The 13,240-nt window shown below is 34.5% G+C and overlaps 1 long non-coding RNA gene across 1 annotated transcript in view; it reads right to left on the reverse strand.

Annotated features, from left to right (window-relative positions):
• Positions 1–10,256: 10,256 nt before the first annotated feature.
• Positions 10,257–13,240, reverse strand: part of LOC102487207 (uncharacterized) — a 52,495-nt gene continuing 49,511 nt past the window's right edge. Inside the window, exons 3-4 of the long non-coding RNA XR_336292.3 lie at positions 12,530–12,626; positions 10,257–11,073 (exon numbers count right to left, since the gene is read on the reverse strand). This is a non-coding gene — a long non-coding RNA (uncharacterized LOC102487207). The remainder of the gene's footprint in view (positions 11,074–12,529; positions 12,627–13,240) is intronic.

Consider the following 13,240-nt stretch of genomic DNA (forward strand, 5'->3'; position numbering starts at 1 on the left):
AGAAGTTGGTTCACCTTCTGTTCATTGTATTTTCTCACTTAAAATTTTCCTTCTACTTTTTCAAAAACTATTTCAAATCCAAAATTTCATAGGGAGCATTAACCTGAATAATGGTAATCTCTTGAATATCTTGACAACATATTGCAAATAGAAGCTGTAGGCTCTATTTCCGTACTTGAATATATTAAATGCAGTGCTTACCTTTATGTTGGTTTACATTTTTCTTTGTTTTGTTTCTCCTCTAACTACAAATTTTATTCTTTCTGTATGTTTCCTCTTACTCAAATAGATTTTAGAATCCTGAGGGCAGATGTCATACATGGTTCAATTCTTATAACTACTTGAAAAATATCTGTGGGATTAACTGGAAACTAATGTATAAACATAATATTTTTAAAAGTTTAAATTATTCATTCAGTATTGAAATGATTGTTTTTGTTCTTTAGCACCTGTTTCAAGCTTCGTGTATTTTATTCTGATAATGATAATCTCAAATTAACAATTTTTCACTGGTACTTTACCAGTATTGAATTTGTCTGAAGAGACAAATCTTCAAAATTCAAACTTTGAAATATATTCTGAAGAATACTATAAACTATTTGCTTATATCTAAAAACAAATAGGAAAGACCACTAACTTTCTAAATCTTTATTTCATTTCCTCCCCTTACTGCTGGAAGAAAAGGAACTCACTGATCATTTAGGACTCTTAACAATAAGGATTATCTGATTTCTCAGAATGATTAAATAAATGAAGGTGGACAGGTAAAACGTTTGGTGGAGTTGACCTTCTGATGAAGAAAGAAGTTTCCACCTTCTCCCAATCCAGCTGAAAGTTGCATTTCTTTTAATGACTCCACTTAGAACAGCAGGAAACAAAGTGATCAGCACCAGCAGGTACTTAGACAAGAGTGAGAGGTTGGATGTGGACTGCTCTATTAAAACATCTCTGTCTAAACAGGGCTTCCTGGAGCTTAAGTGCCCATTGCTGCAGAAGCCAGGATCCCATCTGTGAGTACATAGCAAAGCTCATAGCTCTGTCTAATGAGAGAAACTGCATCAAGGAGACATCCTTAAATAGATGAGAGATCCATGGCATCTAATGGACAATTAGTTAACTTCCTTCTTCAGAGTTTTTAAGCATCTGATAAATGGAAGGAAAAAAAAAAATAAACACTCTAAGCAAAACACTAAGAGTAAGTTAAAGTGGCCTAACAGGAAATTACTTTGAGGTTTTAAATATTTTCAATAATTTTATATTTTTAAGCAAAACAACTAGTGGTCACATGCATTTTGCTATGATGTTCCTTTTTTAAAAATTGTGTAGGCGATGGCCAATGTCATTATATTTGGTTGGAACAAATGCTGAGCCAGTTTTTTGAAACATGCATTAAAATTAGAGAATGCATGTGAAACTTAATAAAAGTTAATAAACTAATATTCAATATGGTATGCATTTGTCCAAATTTGTTATTGAATAGGTGGTAAAACTGAGGCCCAAAGTGGATAATTGGTTTTCCTAGAAAAGTCAGTTCTATAACACTGATTTAACAATTTTTTGAGTTTAGTATTTTGTATCTCTATCACACTATTCAATTGAGGGGTGTAAAGAATATAAACATAATGAAGACATTTTAAATTTAGTTATGTAAATTAATATTAATATTGTTTTAAGGTAAAATTGATGAGCTCTAATGAATTCCTTATACTAGGCTATCTTTCTTTAGAAGCTTATAAAAATATGTCATGTATATTTGCTCTCAAGGAATTTATATTTAATGGATAGAGAGAGGCTGAGATATGAAACAATAGAATGCAGTGTATAAAGGACTAAAATGTTTGGTAAGAGAAATAAGTGCTTTGGGGAGCCAAGAGAGTGAGAGATGACCATGAGCTAGCTTTGGGGAGCCAAGAGAGTGAGAGATAACCATGAGCTAGCTTAACTGGTAAGACTGGAAATGAGAATATTCATTCTATGTTGTCAGTCAGAGCCTGAGAGTATTGAAGAACTAAACAATACCTGCCATTGTTTTCAGAAGTAGGATTAATATGTGTGTGGAATTTAATACCATTTAAAACAATTGTCTCCATGTATTTAGAGAACAGTCGTGGAACTGAATTTCTTATTTAGAGCTAAGATTTGATGTACTGAATACAACATCAAGTCCTGTGGAACTCATAAGTTAGTATTAATAGTAATAACAGCAACAACCCAAGTCTATTATTCCCTGTCTTCTATAGTCCTTAACACAACCGCATGAATTAAGAGCACTACTTTTTTCCCCATCTCACACATGAAGAAATTGAGAAACAGTAAAGGAAATTCATGCAAGAGAATATGGTTCAAAAGTTCAGGTTCTTAACTATTAGGTAAAACTCAGAAAGTTCACAAATGTAATACAAAATACATTATTAAAAAGATAAGATTAACACACTAAAATACAAATTTTTCTTTTATCATCATGCTGTTTTTTTTTTTTTTTTGCATAAACAGGACAGATTCCACATGAAATCAGATTTTCCCCTAGATTTCTAGATTGTAATACTAATACAGAATCCACTCTGTTAATGTCTCCTTTCTCCTCAGTCACAAAGGTTTGGTATTTATGCTGACTGCTCCAGAATTTGGAGATGTGAACAAGCCCTGGAGAACAGTGTCTGTCATTAAAAAGTTGCTATCTTTTTTTTTGTATCTGCTATTCTGTATTAAGTGTCAGTATTTCCCTATCCTTTCAATGACAGCTCATGGTAAGATAAACTCACCATGATAAGATAAATGGCAACTTTTTAATGAAAACCACTATGTGTGAGCTGCTTGGTTAGGTTACAGTTCCTCAAAGTGCATCTCATACCTTATTCTCTAATATCAAAACCAATGACCTATTCTTCAAAAGATTTTCTTTTCAGTTCTGTAACCTACATGATTTACAAAGCCCTTGCCCCACCATTTTTTTTTTTTCTTAAAGCCTCTGAGAATGAGACCTTGAGTGACCCTAGAACCTTAACTTAGAGCAAAAATTTTGGAAGTGTTTGTTTAGAAGACAAAGACATATTTTTTTCACTGTTTTGAAAATCATGCTCAAGTAAGTTTGGCAAAGTAAGTGTAATAAGTCATTTTTATTTCTCTGAATTATTTCCCTCCCCATAAAGAAAAAAGTGCATTAAAAATCATTAAGACTTGGATTTGGTGCTGGTTCTAATTTATCACAGCTATGCTTTACCTAGTTTGATGTCTCTGCCTGTCAGATGGGGATGTGCAGTGCTTTTCGGTTTAGATAAAGCTAGTATTGAAGTCATAGCACCATACTGTGCCAATTGCTACAGAGATGACCCTTTTAAGTCCATTTTTTTAAGAGATAATTTTGCTATAGGGTGCACACACTTGCTGGAGAGACAGAGAGAGAAAGAAAGATAGAAAGCAAGACATCACCCTTCGCTATACATACACACTCAGGGTATGGCCACGCGACAATCCCTTCTCCATTTTCCTCTTGGGATCTTGGGAACACACACACACACCCGGCGTGAGTTTCAAGCAACCAGATATGGAACTTAAACTACAATCGACTATGTGAGAGTCCAGCCATGTAACCATTATGGCAACTACTGGTCCCTCAAGTCCATTCTTACTTCTACTGGGACATTTTTCACATTAAAAGATAAAAATAATATGTATATGCTATTTATGGAAACTTATATGACACTTAAAATAGTTTGAAGAGTAGTTAGTTATTTACAAACTTTCTATAGTAAAATCTCAATGAACAAAATTATCAGTAAGACTATAAATGCATCTATTTTACTTCTGACCATGAGAAATCATTTCTAAATTCCCAAATACTTTTACTTATTTGAGACAGGTCAATTAAGGGTTTAAAACAAATGTTTTTTTGTTGTTGTTGTTGTTTTTCTTTTTTTTTTTCTCTATGAATTTCATGAGGCTTCAGGATCATTCTTAGAGAACTTTTTGATTCAAATTTCTTGATCCACACAGACAGGTAAAAATGAAGATATAGATTAAATGATTGAGTTTGAACAGAACCAATGACATACAACTAAATACATTTTCAAATATTGTACTAATTGACTAGGGAGATTTCTGTTGCTCTTTACCACTTGTCTTCCTAAAATTTAGATGTTTTCTTAAATCAGATGATGATTATATTTACATGTTTACTTAATTCAAATGGTGTGATTAAGTCAAGTTTTGTTATAGTTGGCTTACTAAGACAATCCCATATGTAGTAAATGATTGAATGATGAATATAAATAGTCACTCAAGAATTATTTATTGAGCACCCATCATACATAATCACCAATCTGGGTGATGGGAATTCAATACTGAAGAAGAAAAATGTCTTTGTCCCCATGACAAGAACAAGTATCCTGGGGTTTGTGTGGATTGACTTATAATGGATACTGTGGGTTTAATGAGCAAAGAAATCAGAAAACATTATAAAGTTGAATATAATCAGTAGTATGGGATAGTAATGAATCGTTTTTCTCTACAGTCAGTGAAGGTGCCATTCATGCTAATACCTAATGATGGGAAGACCTCCAGGGAGGATAATTACAGACAGAGGGCTTAAGAAATGCAAATAGCAATAAGTTTTACAGGTATATGTGTAGGATGGAATGTCTTTGAGCTGAAAACAGCCAATGAAAGCCAATGAAAGGCAAAGTTTTAGGAAATAACATTGTGTAAGTAAGTGTCAGACCTGCAGACAGCCAACAGTTCCAAGGAGTTGGGGGGTGAGGATTAAAGAAAGACAAGGAGACAGGATGGAAATGGGAGGACTGTGACTCAATACTGGTTAGCCCCGAGTGTACTTTATTGCTTATATTTAAACACATTCCAGAGATATCTGTGATGTAAGGTTTTAAGTCCTTATTGAATTTATCAGGTCGTTATAATAATACTTTGGAACATTCAGTTCAAAACAATCCCAGGACATCCTGCTCATAACAATCTGTTTGCCAAAGGCCAAGTCCACATATTCACCTGGCCATAGTCACATCCTGCACATCTCTCACATCCTCGTCTCAGCTCCCCACAGGTAAGTAGGCAAGGATCTGGCCATGAAGATCATGGCAAAATATTTGGATTAATTCTAAGCATGATTGAAACTATGGGAAGATGGAACTATCAAGATTTTAAGTAAAAATAATTACTCTGGCTATTGCATGAATGGACCACAGAGGTACAAACACAGTAATCAAAGACAAAATTACTACAGTAGTATCTGAGCAATAATGGTGATTTATTCAGAGGTGATTACATTTGAAAAGAAAAGAAAAACAGTGAGTATAATAAATAATCAGAAGCTAGTATTGACCACATTTGCTGATGGATAAGATAAGCAGAGAGAAGTGTGAAGAACTGAGAATGACGCAAGGTTTTGAGCCTGGAGAACTACATTTGATGGAAAAGAGTGGAGAAGAGAAGGTATACTTGGGAAAAATATCTTCTTATTTGTTTATTTATGAAGTTTGAAGAGCTTGAACAGACATCCAAGTATAAGCAGTAAGAGGGCAATTGGATAAATGAGGGTAGAACTCAAGCATCTGGCCATGAAGATCATGGCAAAATATTTGGATTAATTCTAAGCATGATTGAAACTATGGGAAGATGGAACTATCAAGATTTTAAGTAAAAATAATTACTCTGGCTATTGCATGAATGGACCACAGAGGTACAAACACAGTAATCAAAGACAAAATTACTACAGTAGTATCTGAGCAATAATGGTGATTTATTCAGAGGTGATTACATTTGAAAAGAAAAGAAAAACAGTGAGTATAATAAATAATCAGAAGCTAGTATTGACCACATTTGCTGATGGATAAGATAAGCAGAGAGAAGTGTGAAGAACTGAGAATGACGCAAGGTTTTGAGCCTGGAGAACTACATTTGATGCAAAAGAGTGGAGAAGAGAAGGTATACTTGGGAAAAATATCTTATTTGTTTATTTATGAAGTTTGAAGAGCTTGAACAGACATCCAAGTATAAGCAGTAAGAGGGCAATTGGATAAATGAGGGTAGAACTCAAGCAAAATAATAAGGTCAGCAGTAGAAACTTGGATGTTAGAAATATGTTTTGGCAATTAAATGATGTGTGATGGGGTAAGTTCACCTATGGAATGTAGGTTGACAAAGAACATATAGAGGTCAGAATGAGAAAATTGTGCGTGTGAAGTTGACTAAGGTAGAATAGCCAATGAAGTAGATGGAGAACCAAGTAAGTGTGGTTTCAGAATCTGGAAAAAATATTTCAGATATAAAACGGTGGTTAATTATGTAAAATGACATGGAAAAGCAAGCAGTTACTTCTATAGCATATGCATACGGACCTTGCACACACATACACATAGGCAAGAATTGTAAATATTCATGACTCTCCACTCCAGTGCTTGCTATATGACTCCCTTCATGAAGTAGTCAAATACTAGCTCCTTATGTGGTTGATAAATTCAATCACCTGAGTGATACTACTTCCTGCTGTATTATTGCCTGTGGTTATAATTTATACAAACTTAAAAAGACAGAGATTGCCCAACCCTTAAAAGTTTTTTAAAATAGATTGTTTTTCACGTATATTAACCCACTGGGATAACCTTATAAATCTTTCCAAGCAGCCATATTTTAATTGATGGAAGAAGTAAACAAACCAAAACTCATCCTTGTAAATGCTAAATGAAATAGGGAAAAGTTACAATATGCATAATTTCCCCCAACAATATATAAAATCTTGTTAAGTGTTCTTATCATAGCAACAACAACAAAGGAGACACACGGAAACTTTTGAGGGTGATGAATATGCCTATTATGTTCCTGATGGTGATGGTTTCCTGGGTGTATGCACATGGCCAAACTCATTTAATTGTATAATTAAATGTGGATTTTAATATGTTAACTATATCTCAATAAATCTGCTTTAAAAACAACAACAAAAAGCAAAACAAAAACCTTATGTCTAAAATAAAAGGAAAGAGGAGAAAGACCCAATTTTAGGAATTCTTGTCTTCTATTGTGTTTATTTTATTATTAGTCTTAAAGGACAGTCGGCAGTACTTTATTTTTCTTGTAAGGTAGATATTTTTATTACACTTTCATAAGTATAATATTAACTTCAGCTTGATTAATTGTGGCAAACTAATTTCATCATCTATGGATCACACTACCTCTGTAGTGCCAGGGCCTGTAGGCATAGGGCACCTGAAAGTTACCAGAGGCTTCAGAGTGAGTGCTAAACACTGGTCTACACCAGCACCATCTGTGGAGTTTCTTACAAATTTCAGATTCCCAAGCCTCCTCCTGTGATTACAACTCAGTAATGCCGGTAATTCTATTAAATAACTCTGCATTTGAACAAGCATATCAGCAACATTTGACTCTAAAATAAGTAATTCAGAGTCCAAACTTTAAAGTGCATTTTGCTAGTAAAAGGTATTCAAAAATCGGGACAGAAAGGAAGGTTGGTGATGCCAATCATCTTTTAGGTGATAATTATGCTTACATACAACTCAGAAAGCATATGCTGTAAAGGCTAAGTACTTACTATGTATATGTTAATCAATTCCTAAAACAATCACACATCTATATATATGTAGTAAAATACATACACACACACACACACACACACACACACACACACACACACACACATATATATATATATATACACATATATATAGTTCTTATACAATAGGATACCTAACTTCTTTGGACATTATTTTGCATATAATAGTCAAAGGTTACCCGAAAGACAGGAGAATGCTCAGTCCGAAAAGTGCTTGCACATCAATGTTTATTGTAGCATTATTCACAATTGCCAAGACATGGAACCAACCTAAATGTCCACAAACTGATCAATGGATCGGAAAAGTGTGGTATATATACTCTATGGAATACTACTCAGCCATAAAAAATAACAAGACCCTGGCATTTGATAGAAAGTGGTCAGATATGGAGGATCTATTGCTGAGTGAAGTAAGCCAGGCTATGAAAGAAAGATATTGTATTGTATGTATCCACGCAATATATACCGACTATCCGCACTCTATGGTAGAGAGGGAAAAATTGGAAGACATAAAAGCAATGAAAGTACTTAACAAGAATAGGAGAGTGTGGAATGGGAGGGGAGTGAAGAGAAGAGGATAGAGAAAGATAGCAAGAGAACAAATAGAGAGGCAGGACGTTAGTGGGAAACAGATATGGCTTATTACCTGTTGATGATGACATGTATAGTATTCTCAACTGGATTGGTCTGAGAAGTATTTCATAATGGGTAAAGTCTTTTTACAAGCAAAATGAGAAATAGAGATTGACTGTTTTAAAAAATAATTAGAATAATAACACTAATGATTGGGAAAAACAGAAAATATATTGAATGATGAAGTGGGGAGATTAATGTCTCTATTGACTGACATGCATGGCATTCCGATTTGAAAAGGCAATGTAATACACTGTAAAGTTATATGTAATCCAATGTAATATAAAGAAGATTATGATGGTAATAAAAATTTAAAAAAAAGATTTTGGGCATACACACACACACACACACACACACAAAAAAAAAAAAAGTCAAAGATTCTGAAATTTAATGGAAGGAAACTAAAAGTTGAAGTTAAAAAACATCCTTAGGAGCCAGCAGGTTGTATTGTGGTTGAGGTTCTAGACTTCCACATGGCTAATCACAGTTCAAGTCCCAGGCTTCTCTGTGTGTGTGTGTGTGTGTGTGTGTGTGTGTCCAAAATCTCCAGAGGAAAATGGAAGAGAGGGAATTCCCACATGGCCATTTCACATTTCCCCTGGGGGATGATTTCTCACTTTCTCTCTCTGTCTCTCTTTGGCAAGTACACATGCCCTATGACAAATAAATTAATAAATAAACCTAAAAATAATCATCTTATATTTTTTCTTATTGTCCAGTAAGTAGTGATTAACTTTTTATTTATAACTTTTCCTTTTAATAGATTATATGATGTTGTTTTAGAGATGGCTTAGAGCCAGTTTCAAAAAGACCAATTCTTAATTTTTGCCTCTGTAAAAGAACAAAAAAAGGAAATTTTTAATTTAAATAATACCCTAACTACAAAACTTGCATTTGAAGCCTGAACAACTTAGAAACATTGCACTTTCAATATTTCTTTTCAACTCTTTCTCTCTCTAATCTCTTTTCTTTCTCTTACCCTTCTTTACCTCATTTTTTTTTATTTCATGTTGTTTGGAGGTGAAGACACTGCCACAGTAGGCTAGTCATTTAATAAAAGTAGTAACTACTGAGTGACAAAAGATTTAAGCAGCAGTTCTGCTTTGCCTCCATTAAGGTATGGGTACTTAGCGTATCTTTTTGGACCTGTGTATTTTCTTCTCTTTTTTATGAGAAAATAGCAATGGAGTAGACCAATCATCCTTAACTCTTAATCTTCTAGTGAGATTATGAGAATGTAGTGAAATATGTGGATTCTTTCTGTAGAAAAATACTATGTAATCACAAATTTACCATCACTTCGTATATGATCTCAGGTAGATAAGAGCTTCTGGACTGGAGTGCAGCAAGGTTTAATGTTCCATGGCTTCAGATGCCATGGAAGGGAGCACAGGTAGAAAGGCAAGGAAAAGAAGTTCACAACCTCATATAGTTAATGAAGATCTATTTTCCTACACTATTAGGTAGAGAAAAAGATGGCTTCCATACACCATAGGCGTTGCCAGTGAGCTATGTTCATATGTTAGAAAAGAGACCTGATTAACATTGATTTATGGATCTCATTGCACCTTTGCCTGGTCAAGTATACAGTTGTTCGTCTTCCTGAAATAACACAATAGATACTTCTGACTGCATTTGGTAGTCATTCCTGGAACATGGCAGAGATTAGTTTCAATCAGTAGAGAGGATGCTTCCCACCTGAGCTTCATACATGGTGTCTGGGGCATTGCTACCTAAAAGCAAGTTCATAGGAGATCTTCTTATTACTTTACTTAATTAAGCATAATTCAATACCACAATAGAACGTCTGAGCATTATATATCAGTATCTGAAATTGCAGCATAAGCATTGATCTTTATCTTTGCATTTAGAATTTATTTAGTGATATGAATTTTCAATCCTCAAGTATAATCATGGCACAATATAGAAACTTACTAAATGATGATTAATTTATCTTTTTAACTTTTTTATTAGCACCAGACAAAAGTCAAAGAGAAAATTAGCTGTTTTACCACAATTTATTTAAATGACCCTAAGGCAAAAGCTGATATAAATCACATATTTAAAACAATATTTATGACTACTTTCCATTGCTGTATCCCATAACAAGAGTGACAAATACATTATGGCTCTCAACAAGCAGTTGCATAGGCTGATGATACATCTCTTTGTTATGACAAATACCTATCTTGAGCAAGGGAGGTAGTAATTTCCAAGTGAAACCTGAGGTAATAGTTTTTAGTAGGAGCAATGGGAGCATACTCTTTCAAATTCTAGATAATTATGTTTCTCAAGGTCTGATAATAATTGGCTGAATGAATGGAAGAGTGCTTTCTGGGATAACTGAATACTAATTTATTAAATGTTCATGAGGTTAAGGTTAGTTTTACTTTGCGAAAGGTAACAGGAGCACTTCTAATTCCAACAAAATATTTTCATAATGCATTTTATTACTTTAAAGGAGGACTAGAAAAGAGACTGTGGATGACAGAAAATTGTCCCTGCCCCTCCCCCCCCCATCAAAAAAAGAAAAGAAAACCATCAACGGTCTTTTCTTTATGAAGGTAGCACTTTTAAGGGAAGATCGATACCCTGATGTTGTTTTACTGAAACAGATAATTCACAGAAATCTGAGGCCCAGATGTCTGGTCTTCACAAGCATAAGTTTTTTTTTTTTTTACCTCGGTCTCAGATTTGTACCCACAGCCTCCTCATTCATGGCACTTCTTTCTGTTATCAAGTAAATGCGGCATCATTTCAGAGAGAACTGATGTTAGTAAAATTAGCCGGTCACACATTGGAGCATTTATTGAGATCCTCTGGTTGTACATTTCCAGATCACAGTCGAGAAAGAAAACAACCTGTAGACCAATGAGAAAATGCATCAAAAGCTGCAAGGGCAGCACATTTTTTTCTAATATCATCTCTTCTGGGAAACATTACCCTCCTGTGCTCTTCCAGACCATTGATTCCATTCTGAACCCATAAAAAAGAGATTATAAATCAAGAGAAGGAGGTACTGGTAGAATACCATGAATGGTTTATAAGTTATTTTGTGAACAAAATTGAGACCATTAGAGCTGCTGAGCAGCTTTCTACCTCTAATCATTTTTTCCATTAACTAAGTTTTTTGCCCACTCTAGAGAGAGTGGCATGATTTTTATAGCAGTGCCATATAGTACAATTCTAAAGCATCAAACAGGCAGAGCTTACCAATTGCAGTCCACTTCATATATCTTGTAAAGGTGTCAATATCTAACATGGGAATCCCTTCCTCATCCAGTATAAACCACTGGTTAGGTCTCACTAATAAAATAAAATGATACAATAAAAGTGGTACAAGATAAAAAAAAATTAGCAGGTCTGGGTTCCAATCTTAATTCTTTGATAAAGCTTTAGAAAAATGCTTCATAAAACTTAGTTAAGCTTCCATTTCCCTCTAAGTACAATGATAAATATAAATCCATAGATATCTTTTGAGATACTATATTGTATAGGCAAAATTCTTTCAAAACTGAAAAATACCTTTGACTGTAAAAACAAAATAAGGTATACATCATTTTACCTTATTATTTTGCCATTTCTATACTGTTCTAAATGTTCACTATATTTTTCCAATCAATTCTATATATAGATTGAGACTGTCATTTTAGGTCTAGGTTTTCATCTTATTTCTAAGTAGTTATGACTGTTAACTGTTTCTGCAGCCTAGAAGCCACATCAGCTGTGGGGTAATGGTCACTCAATTTCTTTTTGGAACCATATCTTTCCTTGCCTTGAATTCAGGTCAGTTCTATGTTTCCAGCTTGACTCCACCTCAAGCTGGAAACAGATAATATGAATTGGGTATTAGTCAATCAATATTGCAATTTTTTTTCAGTTTCAAATGTTGATTCAAGGACTGGTCCACAATAAAACTTTAGGTGGGAATGCTAGTCTTTGGTTCTTTTCTCCTTGCTATCAGTTGGGAGGCATGTACCCTTGAGAACTACTCATGGTTGTTTTGTGACTAGACTCAACACATGTCTTCTCAGAGTTTGGAAATCCAAGACATGAAGAACAAAATTAGATTTTGATTATGTAATTTAAAATCTGATGTCAACCTGTAACTTAATCCATATTAGCCACTATAGTATTTAGTTACATGATTCAGTAAATTTTTGTTCCTTTCCCTAAGTTAATTACAGTTGTGTTTTCTGATATTTACAAACAACGTGACTCAAATGCATAATCTAAATATAATTTTCCAAAAATAGGTAATAATTACTTGGGTGTTTCTGTGTGTCGAGCAATCTCATAAAACCTTTACACTTATACCTCATTTGTCCTCTCACGGAATTCCGATAGGTATCACTTTCATATCCGGGTTGAAGATGAAGGAGTTAAGTTGCAGTTGTTCAAGGTTACACAATTTCTAAAGAGAGAAGCCAGTATTCAGTCACAGAAACTATATCTTTTTTTTTTGTTCGTTATAAGTTCGTTTGTTTGAATAGAGGCTCATCATGTCATGATCCTCCTGCTCAGCCTCCCGCTGGGACTAAAAGTGTACGCCGCCACACCTGATTCTTTTTCAGACAGGGTCTCTCTGTGCTGTGCAGGCCAGACTTTAGCTTGCCATTGTCCTGTCTCAGCTTTGGGAGTCGCTAGCATTACAGGCACAAGTCACCACAGCCAGACTTTAGGCCTTTAGATAGGACTAAAAATTAAAAAGCACCTCCCATATGTTCTCTCCGGCGAAGCACAGTATCTTAGTTTTTTTCCAACTATAGTCAGCTCTTGGGATTGGCGTCTTCAACCATTAGATTATGAGGGTGTACCCCAAGGTTCCTTTATATTATTTTTATTTTTATTTACTTATTTTTTGCCATAGGATGTGCGTGTTCACCAGAGAGAGACAGAGAGAGAGAAAGTGAGAAATTCCCCCCTCGAGGGGCTAGCCATGTGGTAATCCCTTGTCCTCCATTCTCCTCTTGGAATTTGGGCAAGCATGATGATTTATTTTCTAAGCTGCTGGGTCTAGAACTTGAA

Source organism: Tupaia chinensis, unplaced genomic scaffold (assembly GCF_000334495.1).
Source record: "Tupaia chinensis unplaced genomic scaffold, TupChi_1.0 Scaffold000689_1, whole genome shotgun sequence".
NCBI lineage: Eukaryota > Metazoa > Chordata > Mammalia > Scandentia > Tupaiidae > Tupaia > Tupaia belangeri.